The 17,574-nt window shown below is 35.6% G+C and overlaps 1 long non-coding RNA gene across 1 annotated transcript in view; it reads left to right on the plus strand.

Annotated features, from left to right (window-relative positions):
- LOC134730420 (uncharacterized) overlaps nucleotides 1–16,828 on the plus strand; it is a 108,970-nt gene extending 92,142 nt beyond the window's left edge. The window contains exon 4 of the long non-coding RNA XR_010112179.1: nucleotides 16,553–16,828. This is a non-coding gene — a long non-coding RNA (uncharacterized LOC134730420). The remainder of the gene's footprint in view (nucleotides 1–16,552) is intronic.
- Nucleotides 16,829–17,574: the final 746 nt, after the last annotated feature.

The raw sequence follows: 17,574 nt of genomic DNA on the forward strand, positions 1-17,574 counted from the left end.
TCTGAACATTCAAAACAACAATAACTCAACAAAAAGCCCTATGAAATTATTCTATGATTAGCCATTCAACATTTGTAGGAAATTGACTAGATGGCCTGAAAACTAATGTTTCCCAAGCCTAAACTGTATTTTTAAAACTTGTGCTCAAAGCTGAATATGTAATGTAGCAAAGGAGTTTTAGCGGCTAAATTCTTTTGCCTGTGTTTTTCTTTCACTCATGTTTATTTATTGCAATAGTGAAGGGTACTGCTATCCTTTGATTATGCTTGGATCCTCTGTATAAAAGATTGAGAGAGCAAATGGCCTTTTTGGCTCCTAGGGATGTTCTGACTCACTCTCCAAATTCTGCTGAAGTTTGCTTTGCATAAATGGACAAAGCTTCACTTGGTGATGACAAATATACACATAGATATTTAAAGAGATGCAAATATTACTTCTTACTCACCTCTTAACTAGTCAACTCATTCAGATCTAAATATCAGACAGTTTTCTTGTGGGGAAAATAGTTCTGGATGTCCAGGATTATCTATAAAGTTGAAAAAAGTAGTACTTGAATAAACAAATGAGAAAATACGCTTTTTTTGTTAAAGAACAGAGCCTTCTCTCAAGTTTTGATTCTTGGGCTCCAAAATATTAATTTACCGTTTGCTTTTGACACTTGGTAAATTCGTTAAGACCAAGAAGGGCATTTTCTCATATTTTTAATACTTATTTCATAGCACAAGGGCTTGTAATGAATTTCAAAGTTTCAAGTTTCCTGTGGGAAATTAGATGCTGCAAAATAGCTATTGGCCACAAAAAATTAATTTTAATTTTGATAAATAAACAAAATTTCAGTTGGGTAACATATGTACATATTTTAAAGTGGCTCTTTTAATATTACTTAGAATTCTATCAGCTCCCTGGGATACATTCGGGACTACTAGTACATATACATCATCTTGATTCCTATTGAGTATTTTGTGGATTGTCAGTAGCCAAAACTGTGATGGAGAGGGCAAAACAGAGACTGTGGTACCTGATTTATAACAGTGCTTCTGAGGCACTTTTCTGTATGGAGTTCTCTCTCTTTTGTTTACCCAGAACAGTATTTTCCTTTGTTGATAAAGCTCCTCTTCCTCTATAATTGATTCTAGTTCCTATTACTAAAAATCATTGAACCTAATATAAGCAAAACACTTTGCCTTGGGTGTCCCGAGTCTGGTTCATAGTGAGGAGGTACTCCTTGTCCTCTATGGAGGATTTCTTGTTTCTTACTGAGTTGCTGGGACATTGTCAAGGACCTGGTTGAATTCTGCACCACTGTGAAGCAGTCCTTTCCTTCCAGGGTCAGGTGTGGGCCGTGTGGTTTGGAGAAGGTTGCAGTGGCTGCTCCTCTCCTCTTTGCACAGCTTCTCCCTCCTACTCTATCCCAGGCCTGCACCCTCCCTTCTCTCTGCCATTCTGCTCCTCTCACAGAAAGTTTCCTGCTCTTCCCCTCAGGGCCCCAAATGTCAGCTAGCTAATCTGACAAATTAATCTATGCTAATCTGCTCATGGGGGCTTGGAGACTCCCTCCAGGTAACATAGACATGCATTTTAAATAACTATGAGTCGTCACCTATTCTGAACATCCCACCCACCTTTTGGTGTATAACCAGTTGGTGACGCTCGGGGGTGACCATAGAGAATGCACACTGGAGCCAGCAGGCCTTTAGAGGCCTCTCTTGTGGTCTATCAGCCCACCAGAAGACCGCCTGCTTCACAGAATCTGAGACATCTCAGGGCAGCCACTCTACAGTCCCTTTAGGGTTTTGCAAATATCCTGGGTCTATAAAATTAACTCTGTCCAAGTTGGATGGGGTGCATAGTGATGGATGACTCTCTCAGTCTCCCTTTGTTTGCCACAGAACACCTTTTCTTAAATCTATTTTCAGACCTGCTGGAGCCCAAAGTATAGAAACAAGTTTCAAATAATTAGAAAAATAGAAAAAACTTTTCTAGCTAGCATTTTCTGTTTAAGAAGAAGTCATATGCATTGGGCTGATTTTCTGAAGATGTGTACTACCATAGGCTGGATGTTTAATGATGATAAATGCTCACATTTATTATTCCAGCCACAGCACTAACATCATTAAACACATTATCTCATTTAATTCTCGAAACAGTCAAGAAATGACACTATTATTATTCATATCTTACAGATTAGAATAAGGGCATCTCACTGATATTATGTAAGTTGTTCAAATTTACGCAGTGACAAAAAATGGAACCAGAATCTGCACCCACATGGTCTAATGTTAGTATCTGTGCCCCTTTCACTAGAGCACACCTGTGCTCCATTCATCTTCTGACGTGTTTGGGTTGCGGTCTGGCATCATCACTCTGTTCAGTGATTAGGGCAGGTTTTCTTACTAACTGGGACCTTGGCTGGGCCCTGGCTTTCCTTAGTTGTTCTTCTTAGATATGAAACAACTTTTTAAGACATTAAAGCAGTGATGCGCAACTTTTTGGCACCAGGGACTGGTTTTGTGTAAGACAATTTTTCCACAGATGGGTAGCAGAGGGGCATGATTTCCAGATGAAACTGTTACATCTCAGATCATCAGGCATTAGTTAAATTCTCATAAGGGGTACACAACCTAGATTCCTCACATGCACAATTCACAGTAGGGTTCGTGTTCCCAATCTAACACTGCGACTTATCTGACAGGAGGCAGAGCTCAGGCGGTAGTGTTAGCTGGCCGGCAGCTCACCTCCTGCTCTGCAGCCTGTTTCCTAACAGGCTGTGGACAGGTACTGGTCCACAGCCTCGGGGTTGGGGACCCCTGCATTAGGGTATCAACCATCTCTTCTGATTGGTCAGGTCATTTAGCCAGATTACCTTATGCAGATGAAAAAAAGGGGTGGAAAAAATAATAAATGGTTTAGTGTCCTATAAAGAATTAGAATAAAAGGTTTTCAGTGAATTTCCTCGAGTATAGAAACTGTTGTGTAATATTTCTTGTAAACGTTCAAAACTTATTTCTTCGTTATCACCAGTTTTTGAGAATGTAGACAAATGGAACATTTAGATATAGTTGGTAGCTGTGATTAGTGACATATGTTTAGAAATTAGGGGCATTCAAAGACATTTAGTAAAACCATTTCATGAAATTTTTTTTTTTTTTTTTGAGACAGAGTCTCACTCTGTTGCCCAGGCTGGAGTGATCTAGGCTTACTGCAACCTCTACCCTCCAGGTTCAAGCGATTCTCATACCTCAGCCTTCCAAGTAGCTGAGATTGCAGGTGCCCACCATCATGCCTGGCTAATTTTTGCATTTTTAGTAGAGATGGGGTTTTGCCATGTTGGTCAGGCTGATCTCGAACTCCTGGCCTCAAGTGATCTGCCTGCATTGGCCTCCCGAAGTGCTGGGATTGATTATAGGCGTGAGCCACCGCAACTGGCCAATTTCACGAATTTAGTTATCTATTACAAATGTTATACTTGTGTGTTTTCAAGTTTCTTTAACATACTATAATTTTTTTTCTCCTATAGCTGACCTCCTTATCATATAGTCATAAACAAAAATTTAGTGGTTAAAAAAGTCCCCATGAAAAGGAAAGGAAGAAATAGATCTTAAACCCCAAGACAGCCGATTGAATTTAATAGTCATTGTTAGTTTTCTATTAAACAGTGGTATAGAGAGGACAAAATGTATTGTCTTTGAAGCTGCACCTTCTGTTTTATCTACTAAATTCTCCATAGACTAATGCTGATAGAAAAATATGTATGTTTGGATTTAGATATACTTAGTAATGTGACATAAACAGAGAGAGAGAGAGGGAAATCTTGTTTTCTTCTGGCTTTTTTCAGAGGTTCACTAATTGGGTTTGCTGTGAGTATTACTGGGTTCTGTTTAAGATCAGGCCTTTTCCTTGATATGCAAGATGTTCCTTTTTGTAAACAAAACACTAGATTTTCATTCAAAAGAAAATGTGTTATAATCAGTAGACATTTCTTCTTCTTATTTCTATTTGAAGATTCCCACTAGGTCTCTGACATGAAGTACAAAGGGATTTGCCTCCAGCATGAATAATTTCATAAATTGAAAGAGTTGACTCTTTAACATTCTTTAATTCAATAAGCATAACATATTTTTATTTTAAAAATCATAACATCCTAATCCACATAAGTGGTCCAGAATGGCATGGTCATACAAGAAGAAAAAGGAAGCATTTGTCACATGCATATAAAAGGTGAATACAACTTTGAGTCATCCTCCTTTATATTTTTTTCCTTTAGAAGATGTACATTTCCTAGGAGGCAGGTTTATACTACCTCTTGGAATTATTTGACATGAGAAGTGTATTAATTCTTCTATGCCTAAATGAGCAACATCCAGTAAGAGCATATAATAGCTTTTTAACCAGTGGATATATTCCAGTAAAATGTTCTTACCCACAGAGCTTACCTACTTGAGCAACTATCAAATATATCAGAAATCTTTGCATATTTATGTTGAAAATCAACAGTCTTTTTTGCCTTTGAAGTACAATACCAATATTTACATGATAGTTCTTCAACTAGGCAAAATAATGACGTGCTATTTAAGAAATGAAGTGGATTGAAATCTAAGGAAACCTCAACCATGCATATAAAAGATTAAAATATTTATATTAACTGTGCTTAAGAGCCTTTTAAACTGTCTTTATAGAATTTATGGAATGCTATTGTTTTGTATTATTGGAAAAAACACTCTGCCCTTTTATTAGACTGTGATTATTGGCTGAATGATTGTTCACCACTATAGACCCTAGATTCTATAAAGCCTGAACTCTTCTAGTTTCCTATCTTAGAAAATAAAGAGAATTTTCTCTCTCTCATTCTCTCAATATTAATAATAGCAAATGACCCTATTGCTGAAGAGTTGGAGTATGTTCTTAAGGAAAAAAGTAACGTGAGGCTTCTGATCATAAGAGAAAGATTCTGTATTTGCATTGGTTTGGGGTTCAAGCTTATATTTAAAAGGTCAAATTTAATCCAAAGCCACTTTAATGAATCTCTCATGAAAGTTCAACGTTTTTATTTCCTTAATGACTTGATCATTTCATTGAAGGAATCACAATCACAGAATTACAGAAAAGAACCAAAAAGCTGAAAGATATAAAAACAATTAGATTAAATATATAACTATTTTTATATTAATATATATGCATATATATTTTAATAAATATATTCTTAACAGCAATAGAAGATGGGTAATTGAATATGCTACTGGTGACTTAGGTCACCAGGCTGGCACAATTTTTCTGAAAGACAAGTTTAATATTATTTACTAAAAGTGTTAAAATAAGTACCCTTTAACAGAGCAATTATCCATCAATAAATTTATTCTAAGTGCAATTAAAGATATATGCAAAAACATCTTCAGCAACACTCTTATTATTGCTATGTTAAATAATACAAATTTGGAAACTACCAAAATTTTAAAGAAAAAGGTTATCAGCTAAACCAAATGACATGCATAGAACAGAACATTACATAACTCAAATATATACGTAAAAGTATACTTACTAATGCAGAAAAATGTTCATGATAAAATATCAGGTGAAACGTGTAGCTAACCAAACAAAGGGTTGATACTAGATATCTCTGGCTATATGGGGCTAAGAGGAATTGTTTATGTGGTATTTCTATAATAAGTGTACATCTATTTTATACATTATTAATAAAAATAAACTTATTTATAATAAAAATGATTCTTTAATTTCTAAGCTTGAATGGAAATCTGAAATTCAGGAGGACAGCTTCAACCCGAAGTCAAAATTCTATAGCATAAATAATTTTTTCAGTTATTTAGAAAATGAATATTTTCTGATAAAATATCATAGGTGATAACTGTGTTATTTTTCTGATGTGGAATCTTTTCTCTGGCTTACCTGAACATACGTAAAACAAAAACTGGCTCTCTATAGGGAACATTTGATGTTTTGTTTGTCTAAAGGGGTAGTGGAATAATTAGAAGTAAATGCTTAGCTAGTGGTGCGCTGGTTAATGTTAACAAATGACTTTAGAGGTGAAGGAGGAAGGTTTTATTTGTAGCATTTGCTGAATGGTGTCAGTAATCTCATCATGGGTAATTTTAAGCTAGCAACATGACATCACTGAGTTGGGAGGAGACATGCACCCCCCATTGCACGCTGGTACTATCCACCTCCAACACACCCTGCGGGAGGGTCTGTGAGTGGGTGGAATGTGGCAAAGTAGGTGCAGAAGCACTTCAGATTCAAGATTAAGCTTGGGAAAGTTTAGGAAGTGGAAATCTTCCTAAGGCAAAGGAGAAAGAGGAAGTGTAAAAAATAGTTATGTAGTTAAATATAGCACACAGGATAAGACTCTTGGGAATTATTGAGAATGGCAATGATTGGACTTTATCGTTTAGAAGAATCAACTGTAGCACCTGTTAAGCAAACACATTCCTAAGTCTCTCTTTGGAACTGGGCTCAGGAATATGCATTTTAGAGAGACCTTCTGGGACCGCCGTAATCAGTCAAAAAATCTGAACTAAGCTGTAAACATTGCAGTCCTGTGTGATGTCCTAGAGAGCTTAACACTTGGGAATACTTTATAATTAGCATAAATATATAGTTATCCTCAAAACTAGGATACTTTTGAGTATGAGGGGGAGTGTTCAGTACAACAGGTATAATCTAGGATTGTCTTGGGAAAAGTGAGTAAGTGTTGACCTTCCTCATAAGCATCCTCAGGAGATTGCAATTATGTTGGTCAGTATCTGTAAAACCACAGGGTGGGTGAACATGCACATACAAAAAGTGTCTCATTCTGAGCCCTCTGAAACAAAGAAATTCTTTGGTTCTTGCCGGAAACAAGATGACTCACTGGGTTCCTGAAGTGAGGAACTCTTTTTTAGCACCACCCCATTCAGCAGGACAAGAGAGCATTTCCAACAGTCAGTACAAATTCAAATTAGCTGTTCACAGGTCAAGACTTAAGATCTTTGTATACTTCTCTTTGTATTTACATCTGCCTTGTTTAGAGCAGTATCTCCCGTTAGAGAGTGTTTTGACCCAACTTGCTTATACAGAGAACATGACAATCAGAGAGCCACTGAAAGGATTTTTTTCCCCTGTCCCACTTGTACGATGTCTGCTCTTGTCAGCATTAGTATTCATCCTATGGGGTTACTCTGTAATGACCTTTTACTTTTTTCCATAATAGAACCAGAAGGAATTGCGACCCACATCAAGTAAATGTTGATGTCTATAAAGAAAGTTCAGTGTAATAGTGCAGAGGTGTGGGGCATCACAACTGAGAGTTGGCATGGCCTGCTTAGATGGCAGGGAGGACATTACACTTGGGAAGAGTAAAACTCAGATTCAGCTAACTAGCTCTGATGTCCGGTTATTTTGTAAAAGTACCATGGCAGGAACTTCTATTAGATGGAGATGATGATTTAGGTCAGATTATTATTATTATTATTGCCTAGACTACCAAATGCAGGCAGCTCCCTAATGCTTGGTCTAGTAGTTCTCTACCTAGAGACTGTGTGCTCTTAAGTAGTGATGCTTGGGGCAGAGCTATTGCAAATGCCTCAAGGACATATGTAACAAAGTCTTGATTATATATAAAATCATAATAAATCATATACTACCTTTAAGCTATATATAGATGATATTGTGATTAATACAGTAGAGTTTAAAACAAAAAAATTTACTGACTTTATATACACACATGTACGTATATATATTTACTTATACATATATATTACTTTATACATTCCTCAGGACAGTAATATGAAATCAGCCATTCGTGAGTGGAGAAAACATTTTTAGATTAAAATATACTTTCTAATGTAAGATGTTTCCATAGCATAAATGGAATTGGGGACAATATAAATAATATTGTCCCACCTCTCACTGTGTAATTGGTCTGGTAAACTTTGGTTCTAGAATTCTGGGAAAAGGTATAGAAAGGCTAAGTGTAAAATATGAATAAGACATGAGAATGACAAGTAATGGAAGAGGTAATGGAGATAATGATTTTATTAGCTCAGTGAAATGGAAATGGTGGACTGGTCCTGGAAGAGGACTATGGGGATAATGTCCTGGGCCTTAGAAATTCAAGAGAGAACTGGTCAGAGGTGGGCATTGAAAAGGTAACCTTTGGGGGCAATTTAAATTTCATAATCTGTTGGATGATAGAATTATGCATATTCCTTTGTGTGTATTTTTCTATAAATATCAGTGACATTGTAGAAGTCTTTATAATAGGTCTATTTATTCAGAGCACTTCTTTAATAAGACCAACTATTCCTACTGACCTCATTGTATAAAAAGCCCACAGCCTCTCTAAAACACCCCTTTCAGGGACAGGGAAAGCCAAACTCCACGTGTCCCTTCTCCTTCAGGCAGGTTATTTAATCCAAACTCTTCATCCACCTATAAAGCAGTCCAACACCTGGATTTATTTACTAGACTTTCCCAGATCTTTACATTTTTGAGTGCCACCATTTTTGCACATTATTTTTCTGAGAAAGTTAGACTTCTGCCCTTGCAAAAAGAACATTATTTTCTCATCTCTTATCTTATGGGTTTATGTAAGTTGACATTTGCTGTTCCTCCTCTCTCACTCCTAGCTGTTTGAAAGGCTTGCCCAGGGTCTCCTTGGGGACTTGGTTTCCAGACTGAGGGCTGGTGTTGCTTTCAGGGTGAAACCTCCCAACCTCTTCAAAGAACAGACAGGTTTGACCCCAGAGCCCTTATTTATAACAGCTAGTCACAAAGTGGCCGCCTTACATGACCTATGGAATGTGCCTGGCACTATTCTCAGACTCCATAGACCAGTGCTCAAGGGCAAATGACACATTTCCTGATTAGGAATGAATTCCTGCAACAACATTATTAAATATTAAGAGCCACAAATAGATCCATCGAATGGTTATGTGACCCCCCCAAAAAAAGTCTTTTAGCTGTACTTTTGCATTCTTAAAATCTGCAGCATTTAAAATTGCTAAGGAATTGAGATATTTCTTTAAAATGCTTCTTGGATTTGCTTTTAACTATTTGAGACACCTAGAGAGGATAAATATAGAATCCTGAAAATGACAAATAAGTGTATTTGAGAGGTGAACAGCTGGGTGATTTTTTTTAACCTTCCAAGTCTCAGTTCAGTGTCTCTATCTGTTGATGAAGAGAATACTGAACCATGTAGTCATTCTGGGAAAAGTACAGTGAACACAAATGCTATGTCTTCTCTTCAGGAAGTTTAGATATCTGAGTCATTCTTTTAAATACATATTAAATCAGCAACATGTTAATTAAAACCTATTAATTTAATTGTTTTGAATTTTTGTAGCTCTACAATATAACAACAAAGGGTAGGAAAGTAAAAATTCAAAACAAAAACCAACGCCCATGTGGTTTTATTTATACAGTGTCAGACAATAGGTTTTTAAAATATATTTTTCTAGCAGTTTGAAAGCTAGTTTTAGAAATATTGTTGTATTGTGTATATGTGATTATTACATATAAAGGACTTGCTGTATGTTCAAACAGGAAGTCTTATGGATTTTGCCAATCAGGTTTGAATATGCACCTGAAAGATTAGTACCCAATATCTGAGTAACTTTAATAATTTTTCTCTGTAACTTGAGAGAGTGTAAAAATCTCAAGGATCACATAAATCAAGGAATCACATGATTTAAGCCTCTGTATTTTTTTTAACAGGAATTCACAGACTTAAGTTTTCTGATAAATTAGAGGATTCATGTACCCAGAATGTATTCAAAAGATCTACTGGTTCCATTAACTTACTGTGTCAGTAACAACTAGTGCAAATCCAGAGCCTTCTCTTTGGGTTTGGATCTCCAGCTACTTGAGTGGTAACTTGATAGTCTTCTCTGTTACATATTTAATTTACTTAAAATAATCTGTCCATGGAGACAGATTAATTTTTCTCTGCCTCCTCCTTCACATCTTCTTTTTATGGCCAAGTAATGGCTATAGAAGTGAATGATTTCAATCATTTGAGCATTTAAGTCCTAATTGCTAATTTTGGCTACACTACCATACACTATTTTTATATGAAGTTTATTGAGTAATCATACTCTCAGATACGCTCATAGATTTACTTTGTTGTGAACCATATTATTATATTATCTGTCCAAGAAAAAAAAAGTAGGTCAGTGAGGAACTATACTTCTGAGAATCCATGGAAACTTCAGGGAAGAGTTTATCAGAAGTAAAAGATATTTGGAAGGAGAGTGTATTGCAAAATATATTCCAAATGTCAAGAGACACAATATAAACTAGGCAAAACTTATAGTGGAAGTGCTGTGTTTCAGGACATGAAAATTTATTTCCAAAAGGAAAATAGAGGTAGGCAAACAATCTAGAGGATTCAAAATGCTCTACTCTTTCAACTAATATAAATGAGAAATTTGCTTTTTTCCCCAATTTTCCTCTTCTATGTGTATATGGATATAAGATGTTCTGAATCAAAATTTGTTTTCTATAAGGGCAACATAACTTTATTTACAGAATATGTTAAATAGCAAGGCACAATTTGAGAGCAATACAATTCATTACAATGTAATGATCCAGTCATTATTTGCTGCTGTCAGTTTTAGTTAGCTCAGTTTGTCATAAAATATTTCCATGACATGTTAAAAAAATACAAATGACATATCAACCTTTCTTTCCCTCTTCCTTGACACCCCATTCCCAGCACCCTCCCACCCCGATTCACCATAACTTTTTTCCAAAGAGCAATTAAATCTTCAGTGGAATATCATCTGACCACTTTCAGGCTCCTTTATCTGAAATCTAAACTTTAATACTATAGCTGCCTATATACCTTTTCCAGATGAATGATGCCAGTACTATTTGTGCCACTACAGTTAGGAGTCTCTTAACATTTCCATTCTAAACACCTATTTTCAAAGGTTTATAACTCAGCTATAAAAATGTGCTCCAGGCTGAAACTTAGCATACAGGATCCTAGCCCAGGAGTAATCTTTTACTCTTTTATATATTAATCTTGAAAAAATGATATGGCTGTATTTTAAAGAACTGGAACGTTCACACTAATAGAAGTTAAGGACATAGGGTATGAGGAAAGATCACAGTGCTAACAAGTCCCCTCATCTATAATAGGTTTACCTGAAATTCAGTTTCACAACATCTCCCTCCTGCTTTCCATTCTCTCTGCCCAGAAATAAATCTAGTTTTATTGCTTTTATTCTTTGTTTCAATAGCCTCATTTGGGGAACTTATTTAGTAGTTATGCCACCTTGATCTATGGTCCTATCCACAAGTGGCCTACAGGCATGAATTGGCCTCTTCAGGCCAACATCAGATTTGAGAGAGCAGGTGCCATGAGTCTTTCTGAGTTTGTCATTGTTATTGATGTTATTATTTAAATGTGAAGACAAATGAGAACATATTAATTTGTGTTGACAGTAATTAAGAGTGACTTGAAAACTGAGTAATTCAAGTAATTATGCCTTACTTTTCTAAATTGCTTCCCAAGACAGTGGTTTGGATATTTATACTTTTATTCTAGATGTTTGTTTTTCTTCTGATCAGCAGTATTAAATATTTGAGCTCTTCGTCTATGAATATAGTACATTAATAACAAATCAATTGGTGATCAAGTGTTTTTGTAAATATCTGATACTTTGATTATGTTAGCTTGGTTTTCATCTCCCACAATAATCCTTGGGTTTTCAAATCTAGATGATTTTAGATATTTTGATATCTAAATTACAGATTTAAAACTATTGATTACCAGCCTCTAATTAGGAGTTTTTATTTTCCTGGTGTATTTTATGTAGTTCCAAACTTTGTTCTCTCAAAACATTCATATTTCTCCTTGGATGTTTTTATCATCTATAATGACTATCATGATATTCATTATTTGAAAACAAAAAGAGGACTCCCTTGAATTCAGAGATTTGGGATGATACTGCAACATTATCAAGGCATATGGCTTTGTTTACATTTTTATCATTAACAACTATTTTGTGACTAATAAAGTGTCATAGGTAGAAAAACAAACAAAAGCTACCACTCTCTCTAAAGGTGCTACTTGGAAGAACAAACATGCACTTCCATACGGTAACAGTCCCAGGTAAGATGAGAAAACTGGAGAGCTTTACTTTTCCTACGTATCTCAATCTGACATGAGGCATGGGCATCAGGAAACTCATTAACTGTCAGGTTTGGTGGATAGGAGTGGTTTTCACAATACTTGCTTTTTATTATATAGAACAGCATTCTTTCCAAGCCTCTGAGACTACATGGCCCTTCTGTACCCATTACCCCCTCCAATGGCACCCTTTTCAGTTTGCCTTCTCTGATCATGGGAATTGGCAGAGTGGGAAGATGAAAAGTGACAGGCTTGGTGAGGCCAGGAAGGCATAAGTGAGGCAGAGAGAATGAAGGAGAATGTGTGAGCGCATATGTATCCTTCAGGATTCTCAGTTATTCTTTACCATCTGTCCATAGTGTGAATTCTTTAATAACTACTTCAGAATGTGTAACATTTACTTGGAAATTCACAGATGTATTAAATTACAAATATACTTTAAATCAAATATAATCAAATTTACTTTCATATTCAATGTATTATATATATGTATATATGTAAATAAATACATGTATGTATACACACATACACTCATTCATTCATCAAACATTCATTGAGTGTCTTAGTCTATATCCAGCACTGCAGTAGAAGCCAAGAAGACTTGTACAAAATGAGCTGGCTTTCAGAGGGGGTGGGGAGAAATCCTTAGAAACAAATAATTTTAATGTGATCAGTTCAAAGTGATAATTAGAATGCATTGTGATGGAGCTCTACCAGTGAACAAAAAAGGAAGGAACTCTTTCTGGAGAAGCTGGGAATGCCTCAAATAGGTTAGGGTCTTTGTGTTGGACCTTGAAAGATGGGTAAGTTTTTATAAGAACATGTGCAGACATAGAGGCATGGAAGAAACTTGCAGGTTTGTTTAAAAAGACTAGTTAAGTATGGGCATGAGGGTAAGATATTTTGATCAGAATGAATGGGAGATACAGCAAGCAAGGTAAATGATTAGGTTTCAGAGCATGTTTTATGTTATAGCAAGATATTTGTACTTCATCCAGTAGGTGACAGGGAGGCACTGAAGATTTTTAAGTAGTGACATAATGTGATCTGCTTAGAAAGATAGCTCTGGTGGCAGTGAGGAGACTGGAAAGGAGGGGTATAGATTGGGGAAAGGAAGACAAATTTCAAGTGTTTCTGTGGTAATTCAAGGCCAATATGGTGGATGAGACTCGGAGCTGATGTAGTGGCAAAGCAACTGGGAAGAGAGAATGAATTGTAAAAAGAGGCAGGACATCAGGATCTAGAGTCTCAGTGTTAGGAGCAAAAGAGAAGTAACTGTCAAGATGACTGACAAATACTTAGTTTGGTTAACATGGTGGATGAAGTTGTTATTATGTTAGGAGTTTAGAAAGCTTGGTTGGAGTGTGAGAGGGATAATGAATTTATCTGCAAGTTTGGAGTGCTTGCAGATCCTCCAGGGCAGATCAAATAAGCAGGTTTTTTGTTGTTGTTGTTGTTGTTGTTCTTCTTCTTCTTTTTTTTTTTTTTTCCTTTTTGTGGAGAACAGAGTCTCACTATATTGCCCAAGCAGGTCTTGAACTCCTGGGCTCAAACTATCCTCCTGTCTCTGCCTCCTCAAGAGCTGGGATTATAGGCATGAGCCACCACACCTGGCCAAATAAGCAGTTTTAAGTGTTGGATATGTTCTTAAAAAGAGAGCTTGGAGGTACAGATAAATTCATTTTTTAACTGGTTTTTCATTGCGTGTTAGGCATTGGAGATATAGCAATAAGTAAGTCATATTCCTCATTCTCACTCATGAAGCTTACTTGGAGAGAAAGATAAGTATCGTAACACCCCTCAATATGGTTGCATTCTCAAAAGGGTGAGTATACGGTGATATAAAGAAAAAAAGGGATATCTAATCTTTCAAGGCTAATGGGAGGCCCTCCAAGTTGGCTTTCCTAGGAAGCCACAAATGACCTGAGGCCTGAAAGGTAAGTAACATTTATTAAGGTGATGAGTGAGAAAGAGACCATTTTAATGGATTTGAGATTGATCAAATAGTAGATGAAAGTGGGAAGGGGCAGGAGATTGCTTTGGGTGAGAAATGGAGTGAAATGAGACAAACACATCTGGAGGATGAAATCCTGGGGACATCAAGGTTTAACATGCAGGGAAAGGAGAAAACAGGTTTAGAATGACAATTCAGTAACGGAAACAAACAGTGTTGAATGAGGTAGAACCCAGAAATGGTGATGTTATAAAAGTGAAGAAGGAGAGAATGCTTAATAATGTCAGATGCTCTAGAGAGGGAAAGCTGGAAAAGAAATTTCTTCTAAATGTCAGTCAGTAAATATTAGTTAAGTACCTGTTATCTTTCTAGAAACTGTCCTAGATACTGTGTTATTAATGGGTAAAGAAGACAGACACAGTCCGTGCTGTGGAAGGACTTGTAGTCAAATGAACTAAAGATGGAAAGGATGTTCTTGGGGATTTGGTGAGTAGGACTCAATAGATAAAACATAATGACTGCTCCCTATTTCCCCCACTCCCTACCCCAGGCCCTGGAAACCATTAATTTCCTTTCTGTCCATGGATTTACCTATTCTGGATATTTCTTATAAATGGAATCATATGTGTCTGATTTCTTTCACTTAGCATACTGTTTTTGAGGTTTATCCATGTATAGCACGTATCAGCACTTTATTCATTTTTAGAATTGAGTATTATATCCATTCTATTGGCACACTGCATTTTGTTTATCCATTAATCAGTGGATAGACATGTGGGTTGTTCCCACATTTTGGCTAGTGTGAATTTTGCTGTTATAAAAATTTGCTTACAAATATTTGTTTGAATACCTGTTTTCAATTCTTTGAAAGAAAGAAATCAGTTTTTACTTATAGGGGAATGAGCCAGTGAGATGAAGAAGATACCAACATATAGTTGAATAACTGATGATGGAGAAATGTTTTGTAGGAGATAAAAAGGGAAAAATTGAAGACCATTGTGTCTGTTTGGAAAGGATTTGAGAAATAGAGGAAGAAACATATTGGTTGTAGCTATCGGCTCTACTAAGACACTGCACTTTTACTGAATGTTGGATATTTTACATTAAATGAGGGTGTTAGTTCTTCTAAATATGTTATATACTATGAACAAGGACCAAATCTTGGAATTATTTGTCGACAAATGAGTCAAAAAATACCAGAATATTTGTAAGCATTTTTAAAGTTTTCATTAACAAATTTGAGAGTGTTACAATGAATACATTGGTCATTGCTTAATAGAGGCATTTAATTTGGATCAATTTCCTACAATGCACTTAACAGGGTTTAACATTCATTTTGTTAAGACACCTCTGAGACCCCATGCTAGATAATAAGGACAGCTGGAAGCTGATTTCATAATTTCTAAATGCAACCGAGGTAGAATTAAAGTGCAAATGCAATTTTTGAAGTGCTTGACACAAGAGAAGCTACAAAATTGCTCTTTGCTCTGACTTGTTTTAATTTCTATATGAATGTTTTATACAGTAGTCTTTTTACTGTTTTTCTAGTCATGAGCAATTATACCTGATGAAAGGGCAATTATCACACATAGAAACTCAGCATTCCAGAAGCTATCAAAATTCTACCATTAGACTCTACCTCCCCTTACCATACCATACCAATCTGCTACAAAAAAATTGTGGAAACTTTTGATTCAGAAAATTTTAACTTGAATGATGGGAGATGGCAAATTGGGGTATTTTTCTAAATTTAGGATTATTCTCATCCTGAAAACAGTTGATATAGTTATGCTTTTGTTGATTAAATATTAATTTTACTATTGTATTATGCTTCCAATCCCTGAAGCTTCACTTCCAGAAGTTCCATTTATTCTCCACGAGAACAAATGACAAAGACAACACATTCTGCAGGGGTAGGCTCAAGCAACATGGTGGCACTGATTAAATGCATGGAGTCCCAAATGTTCTGTTTTGGGTCTTGGACTCATAGAGTCACTCTCTGCCTCTGACTTGTTCCCCCCTCTCATTTAAAATTAAACGTAGAGCCACTGGCAGCTTTCAGGCTTGATTTTCATTCCAGGCCTAATGGCTTACAGGTGGCAAAAAAAATTTTTTTTCTCAGTGACAACAACATTTTCCCAAGCCTGTTCAAGGGTAATGCCAATGAGAACATTATAAAAAAAAAAAAAAAAAAAAGGACAAAAGGCCATTTAAAAATAAATAAATAAAACCTTTTCTACTTTGTTACATAAAAGCTGTTTCTTCTCTTTTTTTCTTATGTTTGATACATGCGAGCTATTCCATTTATAACTTCAGCTCTTTCGCTCTGGGGTCTCTGTACTTAAGGCTCAGATCTTTTGATGTTTAACTGCTATAAACTGACCAATATTCTGGAGAGACTTATCTATGAAACATACTGAACTGATTTTATGATTAACACTCCTATTTTGCTTCTCCTTCTCCTTCAGAACTTATGTCCAGAGAAAAAAAGAACAAAATCCCCAAAAGTGAGTGTCAATTTTTCTTAATGAATTTCATAACCTATAATGTAGCCCCTGAGTAGGTATTAAAATTATATTGTCAGTGTGCTTAATGGGATTCCTGTTTTTGAAAACACTGCAGAGTTGTGCAAGTGAGTAAAATTCAGTGAAATTATAAATTGTGATATGCATGCTTTCATTGCAATTGTCACTAGTGAAAACTACCTAATAAATAACCTATCATTGTCCTTTCTCACCCCTGAGTTTGAGAAGTCAGGAGTTTTTCCCTATTTAAATCTTTCAGGAGAGATAGTAAAGATTTTTTGGGAAGATGAAAACTTCAAAATGCTTTCATATATTTTAAAATAAAAAACTGTTACCAAAAGTAGGTTGCCATCAATAGCTATAATATCTTAATAAATAAACTCCTAAAATGGTCTAATACATGTTTCTCCTAACAAAGAGTTTAATATTTATAAATAAATATCCGAGATACATTTTAAGAAAAAAGTCACTGTCACTAAATAGTGCTTACTGAAAATCAGTAATTGTAATTAAATCTCGATGTATTACTTGTTTAACTTACCATCTTTTGTAAAACTTTAGTTCATGTCAATAAGGGCACATCCACATATTAATAACTGATTTCTTTCTTAAAAAAAAGAGAGCTAGGAATAAACTTGTATATTATTTTAGAAGAGAAATAGACAGGTTGGCCTATATAATGTTACTGCTATTTGCATATAAATTACTTCACAGGTATAATCAAGAAATATATTTGCAAATAGCAATCATGAAAATAAAAATATCGTGAAAATACAAATATTTATGGGTTTATTGTCTCACTAGTGTATGTATGTATCTAGATTGATACATATGCAGAAGGGAAGAGAGAAGAAAATACTATACATAATGATAGGGAAAATTATGAAGTAGGGGAATTTGTTTTTGGTAAATCATTGCCTCATTTTACTCTACACTCCTTTCTCAAATCTAGACTCAATTTGTTC

This window comes from Pan paniscus, chromosome 4 (assembly GCF_029289425.2).
Source record: "Pan paniscus chromosome 4, NHGRI_mPanPan1-v2.0_pri, whole genome shotgun sequence".
NCBI classification, from domain to species: Eukaryota; Metazoa; Chordata; class Mammalia; order Primates; family Hominidae; genus Pan; species Pan paniscus.